At 38.8% G+C, this 13,077-nt stretch overlaps 1 protein-coding gene across 2 annotated transcripts in view; it reads right to left on the reverse strand.

The window, feature by feature from the left end:
• The window catches only part of thrab (thyroid hormone receptor alpha b), a 151,081-nt gene that overhangs the window by 128,292 nt on the left and 9,712 nt on the right, over positions 1-13,077 (reverse strand). Inside the window, exon 2 of one of the 2 annotated variants that reach the window (XM_017702470.2) lies at positions 1,632-1,714. The exons of the other annotated variant lie outside the window; for it this stretch is intronic. The gene's annotated coding sequence lies outside the window, so the exon portion shown is untranslated. The remainder of the gene's footprint in view (positions 1-1,631; positions 1,715-13,077) is intronic. 2 annotated transcript variants of the gene reach the window in all.

Below are 13,077 nucleotides of genomic sequence, written 5' to 3' on the forward strand. Positions count from 1 at the left end.
TAATTATTTAAAAACTGAAAAACAACAAAAATGGTTTTCTTCCGACAGCAGCGATATACAAGTCTGGCTTAGCTTTCTACTGAAGCACAATAGGCCTTACTCATCAATATCTTCTTCTTTCTTAAATTGTTCTTAAGAAAGTTTACGAGACAAAGACTGCGTCAGATTCATGATGTGTTTTTAAACCAAGAACTGTTCACACCTTCATGCTCTTGAGTGTGTGTAGATTCTGTTCTTACCTTTGAACAAATTCCAAAAAAGAAAACATTGGTGAATGTCAGAAACTGCAGAAGTGGGTTTTAGTACAAAATTTCTTGCCTAGTTTGGTGAATGAGGCCCAATGTCACATTTGATCACCAGAAAAGAAAAGTGATTTGTCAGAATGAGCCAATTGTTACCATGACAAACATCGCTGAAGCTCATATTACACTAATAGAAGTCACTGGAATATCTTTAGACCATATCTGTAAATCAGACGTATTTTGGCAGCTCATCCTGTCACAGCACTACACATATTAGTTAGCCAACCATAAATAGGCTAATTAACTTAAAACTTATTTTGTAAATGTATTTTTGAAAAAAAATCTGCTCATCCTGGAAACCCTTTTACATACAACTCGTCTTATGAACTAGCATGATAAATAAACCAGTCTGCTCCCTGAAGAGTTTAGTTTATCTGTATCTTTATTATTATATTACTATTGCTATTATTGAGCTACTACTTGTTACTGACTGTAGCTCGAAACTATAACTCTTGGTGAACATTACTTCACTTTGTCCAAACACTGCCACATATTTTATAGGTACAGATCTGCACATTTACAGGCCACATTTCAGCTGATTCACTGATCATTATTCTATTAATTCACATCAACAACCAAAAACCAAAACATTCATTTTTTGCAGCCCTAGCATTGTTTCACCCCTGCTCAGTAAACATGCCCTTTATTCAACTTCAGATCCACACCTGGCCTTAGTGAGGCTCCCTATATGCTGCTTTATCAGCACCTTCTATTAATACTTCACAGTTCAGTGGAAGATCAGCACAGTGTGTTCCAATCAGTGCGAGCCGACCACAGCCCACTCATTCTGCACGCAGGAAAAGCCTACAGTGCATGACCGTTTGTGTTGAAACTTTAAAAGGACATGGTAATAAATAGACTGACCGACATACACACATACACATTCTTGGAAAATGTTTACCATGCACACAGAGCTAACCGCTAAGATTCCAGCACAAAATGTAATTTGAGGCATGTATATTTGTATGGGTCAAAGCTAACTTTGAGTCATAAAGTCTTCTACAGTGAGACAAGAAGAGAGGAAAATGATAGAGAGAGAGAGAGAGAGAGAGAGAGAGAGAGAGAGAGAGAGAGAGAGAGAGGAAATAAGATAAGATAAAAAGAAAAAAGATAAAGGGAGTATAAGTAAAACAGTGTGGGAAGGACAATTGTTACAACACACAGTACCAGAAAAGATAAAGGAGAAAAACTTTAATTAGCAGGAAAAAAAAGTGTGTGGTTTCCTGCTGCAGCGCTGCAGAGGTGACACTGTGAGCGGGTAAGTGAAAGTGAACGTGTGGGTGTGTTTATGTGTGTAGGCAGTAGTGGCACACTTCACACCACACTAACCTTGGCAGACAGGCAATTCAGGGCTTTGCCAAAAAGCACGCGAGCACTTCTTGTGGCTTCCGGGTTACGCAACTGTGATAACCCTGGCGTAACCAGCACCATAGTCCAGCATGGAACAGCGAGAAGAGAGAAAGGAAGAGATAGTGAGAGAGAGAGAGAGAGGGAGTGTGTGTGTGAGTGAGTGAGTGAGTGAGTGAGTGAGTGAGTGAGTGAGTGAGTGAGTGAGTGAGTGAGTGTGTGTGTGTGTGTGTGCGCACAGGAGAGAGAGAATGTGTTCTAATCATGATGGTTTGGCAGTGTGTCCATGTGCAGTAGTGCGAGTGTTTATTAATACTGGTTTTGGAATGAAACCCAGCTACTGTAGTTCACACTGGCCCACTTACTGGACTCTGTCCTGGACATAACTGTGGTGGCGTGGTGTGATTATTGTGCACTGCAGACAGTGTCTTTGATTTGCACATTTCTGAAGTACTTTATTGGACTTGCAAATCAATATATACCTCAAATGAAAAATTATTATAATAAAAAAATCTGCAGCATTTTTCTTATTTCCCTGAAAAATGTTTCACACTTCATGTATTTAATCTGCAGTAAAAAAAAAAATCCAATAAATGTTCATCATTTCTTAAGAAGATATTTCTAAGGAGTTTACATACAATAATCCAACTTCCTTAAGCAAAGGGAAACTTAACCCTTGTGTGGTGTTGATGTGTTTGTCATTCAGTGGTCTGGTGGACCCACTGCATTATTGTGTTTTTTTTTTTTAATCAAATCAATACAGCCATAACAGTTTATGTAAAAATACCAGATGTTTCAAATATACAAGTGGCCGGCATAGGGTTCTCCTTTAGCAGCTGTAGCCAGTCAGCAGTTTGTCCATGTTGTTCACCCTCACCCTCACACACGCACACACACATGCACACACAGACACACACACACAGCAGGCCATGTAGGAGGAGAAAAGAGTGAAGGGACACGGTACCTCCACACTTTTATTCCCTGCAGATTCACCCCAACACCACATGTGTAATATAACTGTGTAGGGGGTGAACAGTGTGAAGTCACTGAAAATGTATTATTTTATTTGCTCTTCGCAGAAAATGAGCAAAGACCAAGAAAAGGATTCAAGAGAAAATGGGACTCCTAACAGCTGTGCAAGACCTGGTAGACGACCAAAATTGTCACCATCAGATAAACAGTACTTAAAGCTGTCATCTCTAAAAGACAGAAGAAAATCAAGCTCCACTCTTACTTCAGATCTGAAAAAAAATAGAAGTGTTTCTGTCCATCCTTCCACTTTGAGAAGACACCTCAGTGCTATGAGTCTGAAAGGATGTGCAGATGTCAAGGAGCTGTTACTAAAAAAAAAAAAAACAAATAAAGAAGCTGCTGGTGTTCCCAGAACAATGGACTGGCAACCCCATGACCCAGACTTCATCAATGAATGTGTTTGGAATACTTGGATCATGAGAAGGTTCACAGTTTTAACTTCTAAGACTGAGAGCACATCTCCTAAAAAAGAATGGGATCTGTAGCAAAGGCAAAGTGTTAAAACACTAAATACAGATGTTTATTTCCTAACACCAAAGAATGAATAAACACAATATAATGAGCTCAATATGGCTCACAATTGAAAATAAGATTAAAAGTTAAAATTATGTGCAAATGTAAAGGCCTACATATGATAAGCAAGGCCACAGTCAAAGTGGTGTATGTACTTTCTTTGTCATTGTCACCTTTTCCCTTGTTACACGTTTTATCTCCCTGAAACCTCTTTTCCATCTCCACACTCAGTACTTTGACTGTTGCTCCACAGACCTTAGTGTTGATTTTCTTTTACAATAATGGAAGAATTTAAGATCCAAGCCAACAAAGCCAATCTTATTAGCCAGTGATGGAGAGGGAGGTCAGATTTAGTCCTCAATATCATTTGTGGCTGGATTAAAACTTATATATACACGTAGACGCAAACTATACACACTTTGGACTGTCAGTGTATAACTAGCCAAAGTCAGTGAAGTGAAATAAAAGAAAAACAGACCATATATTGGAACTGGCATGGTTCAGTTACCCTTTTGCCAAGAAAAATAATTCTAACGTTAATGCCTTTCTTGCTCTGCAGTTTGAAAAATTCATGGAACCATCTCACATGGTTTTAAAATAAAGCAAAGGCACATAATTCAGGGAATGGTTTGCCTTTGATGCATAATGGCCATTTATATGGCTACATACACAGTTCAAATGCTCGCTTGTTGATGAGACATAAACCACAATCTCTAATAAAACAATAAAAGACAGTCTATCTTGAAAGCTGGCAATGGATAACTGCACAAGTCGATAGACATGTGGGCAGCACACTAAAGCAATGCAGTAATGAATATTGGGGGTAAGCAAATTTAAGGGAAAATCTTAGTGATGGTAATGCATTCCCAGAAAAAGAGGAACACCAATACCTGATAACTATAGAACTATTATTGTTTATTTACTACTGAACGGAACTAGTTGACAAACAGGCAACATATAAACAGCGTGATTCAGGCTAATCTGGTCTCACTGCTAAAATCAGAACAATGTGTGCACTTGCACTTTTTTGTATATATAAAATTTTGCATATGCAATTCAATTTCACAAAACACAGTGAGTTACATTGAGAATCTCTCTGCATGTGGAGTGAGACAGCATGTTTTAACATGTTCTTTCTTATGGGAAAATGAAGCCCCTTTCCCAGATTAAATCCAGAGCGCACCCAGCTCTAATCTACACACCGTTACTCTTTAAACACGATCATAAAGCAGTTCAATTAAAGGTGGCCTATCAAGCATAGGAAGGGAATGCATGGCCAGTGGTCACGGTCCATCTCAAACACACGGATTTCACCTGTTGCTGATACTCTGTTAACTCTAGGATAGACATGGTTAGTAGTTTAGCACCATTACACTGTTTTTAAAAGACCCTTTTCCATCATGAATGACTAAAATAAACCCCCATTCCTGCTCGCTCCGGAGCCGAAAGCTGAAAATTGCTCTGCGCATCACCTGTTCTCAGCTGCAGGTGAGAAAAGCCATGAGAGAGAATGCGTTCTGCATTCTAGAACAACTCGTGGCTCTTTCACAGCCTCCTCCTCCTCTGCACGGCTTTACTGAATTAAAATCAAAGCACTGGCTGAATTGGAAGAATGCAGCGATATGACCAAACGGACGTGTATAATTTGATCTGAAGCTCCAGAACAGTTAAGATCCAAAAATAAAATCTTTGACTTGGCTTAAAAGCTTCCACATGACTGGCCATGCGATCAGCACACATTTATGATTATCATTACAAACCCTTTTACATGCTCCTTCTGCATATTACAAAAGGCACAATATTTCCTTTAGCAGAATGCCAGGAGGCCAACTGGTCCGTTTTAACTGAACACATTACAGATTCGCTTTCAAAGCGAGGGGTCTTCTCTCTACTGACTGGCCCTATTCTTCACAGAGATATTAATATGATTTTCAAAATGTCACAATGTCCTCATTATAGGAATTACCGGTTAGTGAAACATCACCCGCTTAAGTGGGTTATAAAGCTATGCTTATGCTCCAGAATGTCTGCCTGCACTCAGTCTTTTATACAGGGTAATTCACATCCCTGGACTTATTTCATTCACACTGAGCAAAACCAGTATGGGGCTAAATGCATTTCAGCATAAAAACAAGGCCATTTAATCTTGCTCTGAATGCAAGTAGAAATGCTCTTGCTCTTCCAAAATGAGTCATTAGTCATTAAGGTATTATCACCCTCATTATAGGTTTCAAACATAACTGATCTTACATCCTGTTTTGTATTCAATTTATGGACTCTTTTCAGAATTTTAAGTTATTTATCTTACATGGAAAAAGAGATAGACAGAGATAGACAAGAGAGAGAGCGCATTCCCACACACATAACTCCATACTCCCACAGCCATCATTCACACCAGGCAGGATCACCAGAGGTCATACCACTCTTGCAAATGACATGCCATGAGTGGCCTACACCAACCTGTTAGGGCAAGACCTGGCCTGACCCTCTACCCTCTACAAACACACGTGTCATTCAAAGTACTCCACAATCAATGCCTCAACCTGCTTAGCCAACTGCTTCCACCAGTGAGGATGGTGTCCAACAGCTTACTGTAGAGCCTTGACCGTCACATCCATTGAATGTGAAGCAGTTTAAAACTACTGCAGATCTCATGCACGTCCAATAATGCGAGATCGATCAGTATGCTGTGCATCCATGCTGCTTTGGCTATGCTTTGCATAGCGTTTTGGACGGTCCAGTGATTATAAAGGAAACACCCATCAAGTTCAGAAGAATCACAAAGAACACCACAGAGCATTTTAATGCTCAGTGGTTTGACTCATATAAAATGACTCATATAAAATGACGACATGATTTAAACACATGTCTAGTAAGTTGGTAACAAACAAGAGCTGTGCCAAAGCCAAAACCCTGAATGGACATGAAGCGATGAGATGATTCCAAACACGTGTTGAAAATATTTTCACGTATAAATTGAAGTATAATTTAAATAAGACCTATAAAGATAACAGTATAGTCATTCACTAAAATAGTTCACCAAAATAAACTACTTAACAATAACAGGTGGGAAAATAAAACTATTGGTAAGATAAATGAAAGGATAATGGCCCAACAGGCTGACAAGCTTTCTATGCTTGGTGTAATATATTTTTTATGATACATGCTGTAAACAGTGCTCTAGAAGTACTGATGATACCCATGAAATACTCAAACAAACGGTGACATAATGTATCATAGCAACAACAAAATATTGCTACCCCCTGTCTTATGTGTCACATTTAAATTACAGTAGAGAGAATCATCAGGAAAGCCCCCTCTTCTCATGCAAACCCATCAACTGGCACCTTAATTACCTCTTCTAGTTGCCTCCCTGCCTGAGGACAACCCTTGATGTTCCCTAAAGTGTCCCTAACACTTTTGCTGAATAACAATGAACAACTTCCTCCTGACATGGAAAAATGAACACCTCCCCAGCGGAAAGTGAGAGGATGCCAGGAAGCTCCACAGAGGCCCTCATCATGACAACCTCATCAACAGCAGCAACTGCTTCAACACACGACACAGAATGTTCAATATGTTCACAGAGCGACATAGAATGAGAAAACAAGTTCAAAATGAAGATAACAATGAAAATTCAACCCAAATCCAGAGTGATCACCCAGAGTGATGTCAGTCAGTGCAGGCATCTGTTTGCTGACGTAACAGATTTGGCAGTTGGTGACATTACATTAGTGGCAGTTCAAAAAACTGTGGCAGGTCTCAGAGGAAGCCTATCCTAGCCTTGATCCTCCTAGTGCCTAGGTAGTATTGTGTGATAAGGGGAGTCCTAACTAGCGGGTGGAATCAGAGATGAGAAAATGGAGTAAAAATTAAAAAACAAAAATTCTCAGCATTTTTCCATTTTCCATTCTTAACAATAAAATGAGAAATCAAACTTACAAAACACAAAAATCTTCCATTTTAAATTAATTTCATCAAACGTGCAAAAGTAACCAGCAGGAGGAAACATGAGGATCTGAACAGAGAACAACAAGGAAAAAATAACTCAAAACAAACGACAGGAAATGGAAAATGAAAAAAGCTAAGAATTTATTATTTAAATGCATGTTTCATTGGAAACAACCCCTGCTTGTTTTAAAATAAAAAAAAAAGGTTTTTTTTTTGATATCCAATTTTTGATTTTAAAACAGATATGGGTTGAAAGGAAGACACACAGACTAAAACACTAAGCCTGTCACAATTATTACATAATCGCCTAATCACAATTACTTGAGCTGATCACAATTACTTTATCTGACCACAATTGTCAGCTTTCACAATCCCTTTTTTTACATTGCAACAAACATAATGTGAACTGGGTGCATTTTAGTCCATTGATTTGAGGCAAATACATAAATATAAAAAAATATTTTTTTTTAAAACATATCAAAAACAACAAAAAGCTCTCTTACTGGTACGGTAGAGGACAGCAGTGAGTAATATGGTTCATTTGAGCTTAAGGCAGTTGAGAGCTTTTAAGTATCAACAGCTAAGAAGAACATGAAAACATGAAAATTCACACCCACAAGTTCAAAAGTCTTCTCTAGGCCAGTCTTGACAGGAAGTCACAGGTACACAGGTTTAGGTATAGAGTATTTCCACTGTAATTCACACATGCACAGAAATCAACACCAAGACTTCCTTTTTCAAAGAGGGATATTAACCAAATATCCACAAAAATGTTGTGTTGTGCTCTTTATCTTTATGTTGCTAGACCTAATACAAATGCGTATTTTAATAGATTACATGGATTATGTAAATACATTATCTACAATGCAAAATCCCAAGTGTATGCGAGGGGGATAAAACAGCTAAGGTAGCATCCCTAACCTTATGTACATCACTCTTCTATAACACAATGAAAAACAAAACATCTCTCTTTCTAAATATGTAATGGATCAATTTGAAACAGTGGAATAAAAAAAAAAAAACCTAAATCAAGCAAAAGAAGAAAATCCATTTTGTGTTATTGAAAAATCAAAAGCAGATGTGAGTAACAAAAAAAAAACATAAAGAGGAAGAAACATAGGCACAATGTGTAATCCCCCACATTTTTCTTCACATGGACAGCAGAACACCAAAGAATATCTGAACTCGGGCAAACGTATCTATAAATCAAACAGTCAGTCCACCAGAGTTATATTACAAGCGTGATCAAACAAAAGCTAGCACAACAAAGGAGAACCAAAACTATAAACAACATCTCCTCAAACCATTTCTGCTTCATTTAGTATGTGCCTTTAGTTGAGCAAAACTGTGATGAATCCACTGCTAACACATGATCTTGCATGAAAACAGTGAGATGTAGAGGAAAGTAAACTGTATAACTTAATCAAAACCTACCCTGTTAGCAAAGAGCTGCAGAAAACACCACACACAGAACATAGAGGTTTGCCACTGCCCTCAAAGTCAGACAAGACCTTATTTTTCATTCTCTACTTTTCTTTTTTTCTTCTCTTTCAAAGAATACACTTTATTCATATTTAGACAGCCACCTTCCTTTTCAGTTAGCCATCATTATTACCCAGCACTCTCCTTTCCTTCCCCCAGTCATTCATAAAACTGATAATCAGCTTTCTGATCACGAAATGGTTTCTCCTGAGAAGCCTCTCATTAAAATCTGAGAGGCAGCAAATGAAATGACAGTTACATAAAATGCCTTAAGTGCACGTGCCTTTCAACATTTCATTTAGAATGTTTCAAATATCAATGAGTTCTGCAGCTGACCAACACGATAATGAAATGTTTTCTAAAGGAGTGCTTAAACATCCATCAGAAAAATTAATATGTCCGACGTTAATGTCAAGGTTCAGCACTCCTGTTTTCTCATGCTGGTGGTGGAATAATGTAGGCCATGGGATGGTTCAGGCTGCTTGAACAGTCTAACAGGCTGGTGAAACTGTAGCAGATGGGCAGCAAGACATACAGCTAGTCTCTGTGAACTTTACATAGTGAAGCACCACTACCTTCTACACAAATACATAATGTCTAATTAACACAGACAAATACTGGTTCTCGTATTCTATTTCAATGAGCCAATCTGGTGTTTTCTCAAAGAAACTCCATGGAAACTGAAAGAGTCTTAATTTTTCTCACTGGCTCAATCACACTCTCTCTCCCTCCACAAAGTACCCTTATGATTCTCGCTTTGCTAGACTACTGCTCATCTTCTGCAGCCTCCACATTGTCCATTACACTCCAGTCATGCCTGCCCAAAGAACTGGCAGGGAGGGTGTTCTCTCTGCTGGCAGAGTGATAGATGATGCTGGATTCTGGTTCTAGATGAAGGCTGCATGACAGTGGAAAGCTGCCAAGCCAGGCTAAAAAACTGACTTCACCTGTTGCAGCATCAATCCAAACTAAAGTGTAGCTGTTCAGCTGTCAGGATGACATACTAGTGCCCTCTGCATGAACTGGAGAGACACGAATGGCTGTACAGGTGCCTGACTAACAGTAATTATTATTATTATTATTATTATTATTATTATTATTACAATTCAATTATTATTAAGTTTTAGAGATCAGCACACAGCTCTCCACTATAATTATGTGATCTATGAAAGAAACCACACGGGATAATAATATCATAATCATAGATGCTACAAATTCTCCAGTCCCAGTGATTAGATTACTACACAGTAAATTACAGGCTTTATGACAGGCATTCTCTATTCTGAACAACACTCGGCTCCAACTCAAACACTCCAACTGTAAAATATCTCACATCATTATGGGGAAAAAAAATCAGCATCTTCTACAATGTGATGGCCAGAATGCACAGGACCACAAGAAAAGCTCTCTCATTTTCAGCTCAGGCTTTCCAAAACTTTTAAGTATAAGAATAAATAAAAATAAGAATAAAAATAAGAAAATTGCATATACAATTTGGAATTATGACCACAACCAAGAGCCTTTTCATCCTGCACATTTGAATGCAGGTCCTCACCATAAAAAGAGTTCAGGAAAAGTAAATCTATTTCAGATATAACACGAATACAAAGACTCATTAGAGAAGATCTTTCAGGGGTTTGGACTGTACAAAGCCTGTAAGGGAAAGGAGATAGTAAAGCAGATTAGTGTTCAGCAGCCATGGGTTTAGTCAGGGAAGAGTCGTTTGGTCAAAGTTGACCAAAGGCTTCATGCAACCGGATTGCCTCTAAAAGGTTTACTGATGTAATCCTATAGCTACCTGAGGTACTTAGGCGGCCTGTCTCAGCACAACTTGGTAAATTTGCTGTCATGAATCTGTCTACAGTGAGCATATGGCTGTCTACAGTGAGCATTTTCACATTGCCTTTAAATTTCATTATGTAACTTGAAGACTTTCTAATTTTATGTTTCAGGATGTGTTCCATGTGAACAACGCAAGCAGATGGAGATAAAATTTCCATGTGTTATTACATATACACAATTTATTATTTGTAGTCACTATGGATACTAAGACATCAACCTACAGAGGAATCTCCAAAAGTCCAAATATCAACCTTATTAAAATACAACAGCTTTCAGGCTCCTGGTTCCAAGATCCTTCAAATTCATGCTTCACAACAGCAAAACGATTCACAGATTGGCTGACACTGCTGCAAACTTCTCACAGTAACTGGCCAAAAAAGCACAGCTATTCAGAAAAATGTTGCACCATCAGCTCAATATATGTCTGGTAACCAAGATTATTCACTGTAATGATTCCACCCCAAGAACAATAATGACAGAATGGCTTAGAAAAGCAGTATAGCAGTGTGGCATTAACTATATACGACAAACCAGCTGCATAAAGCAATCTACAGAGAAAAAAAAAGAATCTGAGTCATGGGTGAAAAAAAATCCTCTCTCAATACAATCTCTCATTCTTTCTTGGCTTTACATCAGCGCCAAGTGTGTACAGCATACATTTCCGACAGATTCAATTAGAAAAGATTACATTTTAAGGAACACAAATCTGATGACATTCTGGCTTGCTGATTTCACGGATGTCCGATGTCCCTTTATTTTACAGAACAGACGCCAATGGAAAAGGTCATCCGTGGAGACTGACTGAGATAGGAGCCGGATGACAAATGCTGTCAGCGCTGATGAGAGACGTCTAACATTCATGGAGACCACCTGTGTGGTGTACAGTGAAACTGAAATCAAAGCCAAAAGACGAAACGATATCTTGTGAACTTTCACATTTCGATCTTGTCACTGAATATCAAGTGTTACTGTATATCTCTGGGCACACATAGTGTAGGAGGGTGTCAATGTACTGGCAATGAGTTAAATGAGTACTGAGCAATCATATAGACTGGCCGAAAGAAAAGGGAAGGCAAGAGAGACCTTTTGACGGTTACCCAGCAGCCAAGATCGTAATCCTATTAGACTTAAAGAAGCCCAGGTGAGGACAGAGTACATCTTGGTTCTTAGTTACCTACTGTATGTGGCAATGTGAAGGGGAGCTCTCAATTACTGTCAGATGAGAAGGGAAGGCCACGTATCAAGTTAAACTATGCAGGTCACTTGAATGGACGCTGGATCCTCCCATGTTGACATAAGACACCACTGCTAGAAACTCATCTAAGTGTTTTTTTTTTCTTTGCCCTGAAGCTCTACAGTGAAGTTTTCATTGAAAAGTAAAAAGCTCTAACTCATTATTCAGTGGGTGTCTGGCACCAGCACTGTGGTCCTATCCAATATCCATACCATAGGAATTATAGTTTGGCTCTTTTCCTTGTTCTTTGAGCTATGTATATAATATTAAATGCAGGTGCAAAAATACATTAATTATACCATTTGCCAAAACCACTCATTCTACCTGAAAAATCATGGAATAAAGAGCAGAGAGTTTCCTGTGCAAATACTTGCACCTTTATTTAATTAGTTCTAACCATCAGTTGCAAAAAGCACTTCACTGGTCAGACAGCGTGCATTTAACAATGCCCGTTTTAAACCAAGCAGCAAGTGCAGTTTCTTTTGTTTGACTCATTTTGCCATGAAAATTTGAAGCAAGTCAGCAGAGGATGGGAAAGTAAAGCCCCTTCAATTTTTGATCTTCAGTTCAGCATCCAGTGCAGGGAGTTAAGCCTCTCTACTGAGTTGATCTTTGGCATCTGAAAGGTGCCCACAGTACAGAAATAAGTCATTATACACACACATTAGAACTGATTAAACAGAACACTTATGGTGGTTCAGTGTTCATAAACACATCTTCTCAAAAACAGGTACTTAAATTTCACCATGATGTGATTCACACTGCGTTGTATGACCCCATGTTTGATAACCCTGTTGTAAGGCAGTGCATTGTGGCAATGTGGTATGAATATGTATCTGTGCACATGCATCTGTGTCAAATGTGATCTATGAGGCAGGGTTAAAACCAGCAGAATCTGACCGTCATACTGTTTTCCTTGGTTAGCTCCACCTGATCAATTCACTAGCTGTGATTCCTGTACCATTGTGTGGTATCAGCTATGTGTACTACAGGCGGTGAATGAAAAACACCTTGTCTCAGGAATAAAGTCAACACTATTATCTCACACGCTATTGTTTCGCCAGTTAAAAGCTCCAAGCGGCTGGACCACTGGTTGGTTTCTGCCCTTTCACTGTGACCACCAGGAGGTTCGATCGAAATTTATCTAAGAGAAAAAAGTGATACTGTTACTGTGTCTGGCCTCCTTCAGATTGAAAGAAAGATAAGAACAGAATGAGGGGGGAATAGAGAATAGACTCAGATCCAGGTTATTTAAATTCCTCCTTTGTGTGTGGTGGGGCTGAGAGTCAGCAGCCCGTGAGCGAAATAGTGGCCAAAGAGAGTGAGAGAGTGAGGCTGTGCTGACAGCTGAAAGGGGTGCTTTTTCAAAATATT

The sequence above is a fragment of the Pygocentrus nattereri genome, chromosome 13 (assembly GCF_015220715.1).
Source record: "Pygocentrus nattereri isolate fPygNat1 chromosome 13, fPygNat1.pri, whole genome shotgun sequence".
Lineage (NCBI taxonomy): Eukaryota > Metazoa > Chordata > Actinopteri > Characiformes > Serrasalmidae > Pygocentrus > Pygocentrus nattereri.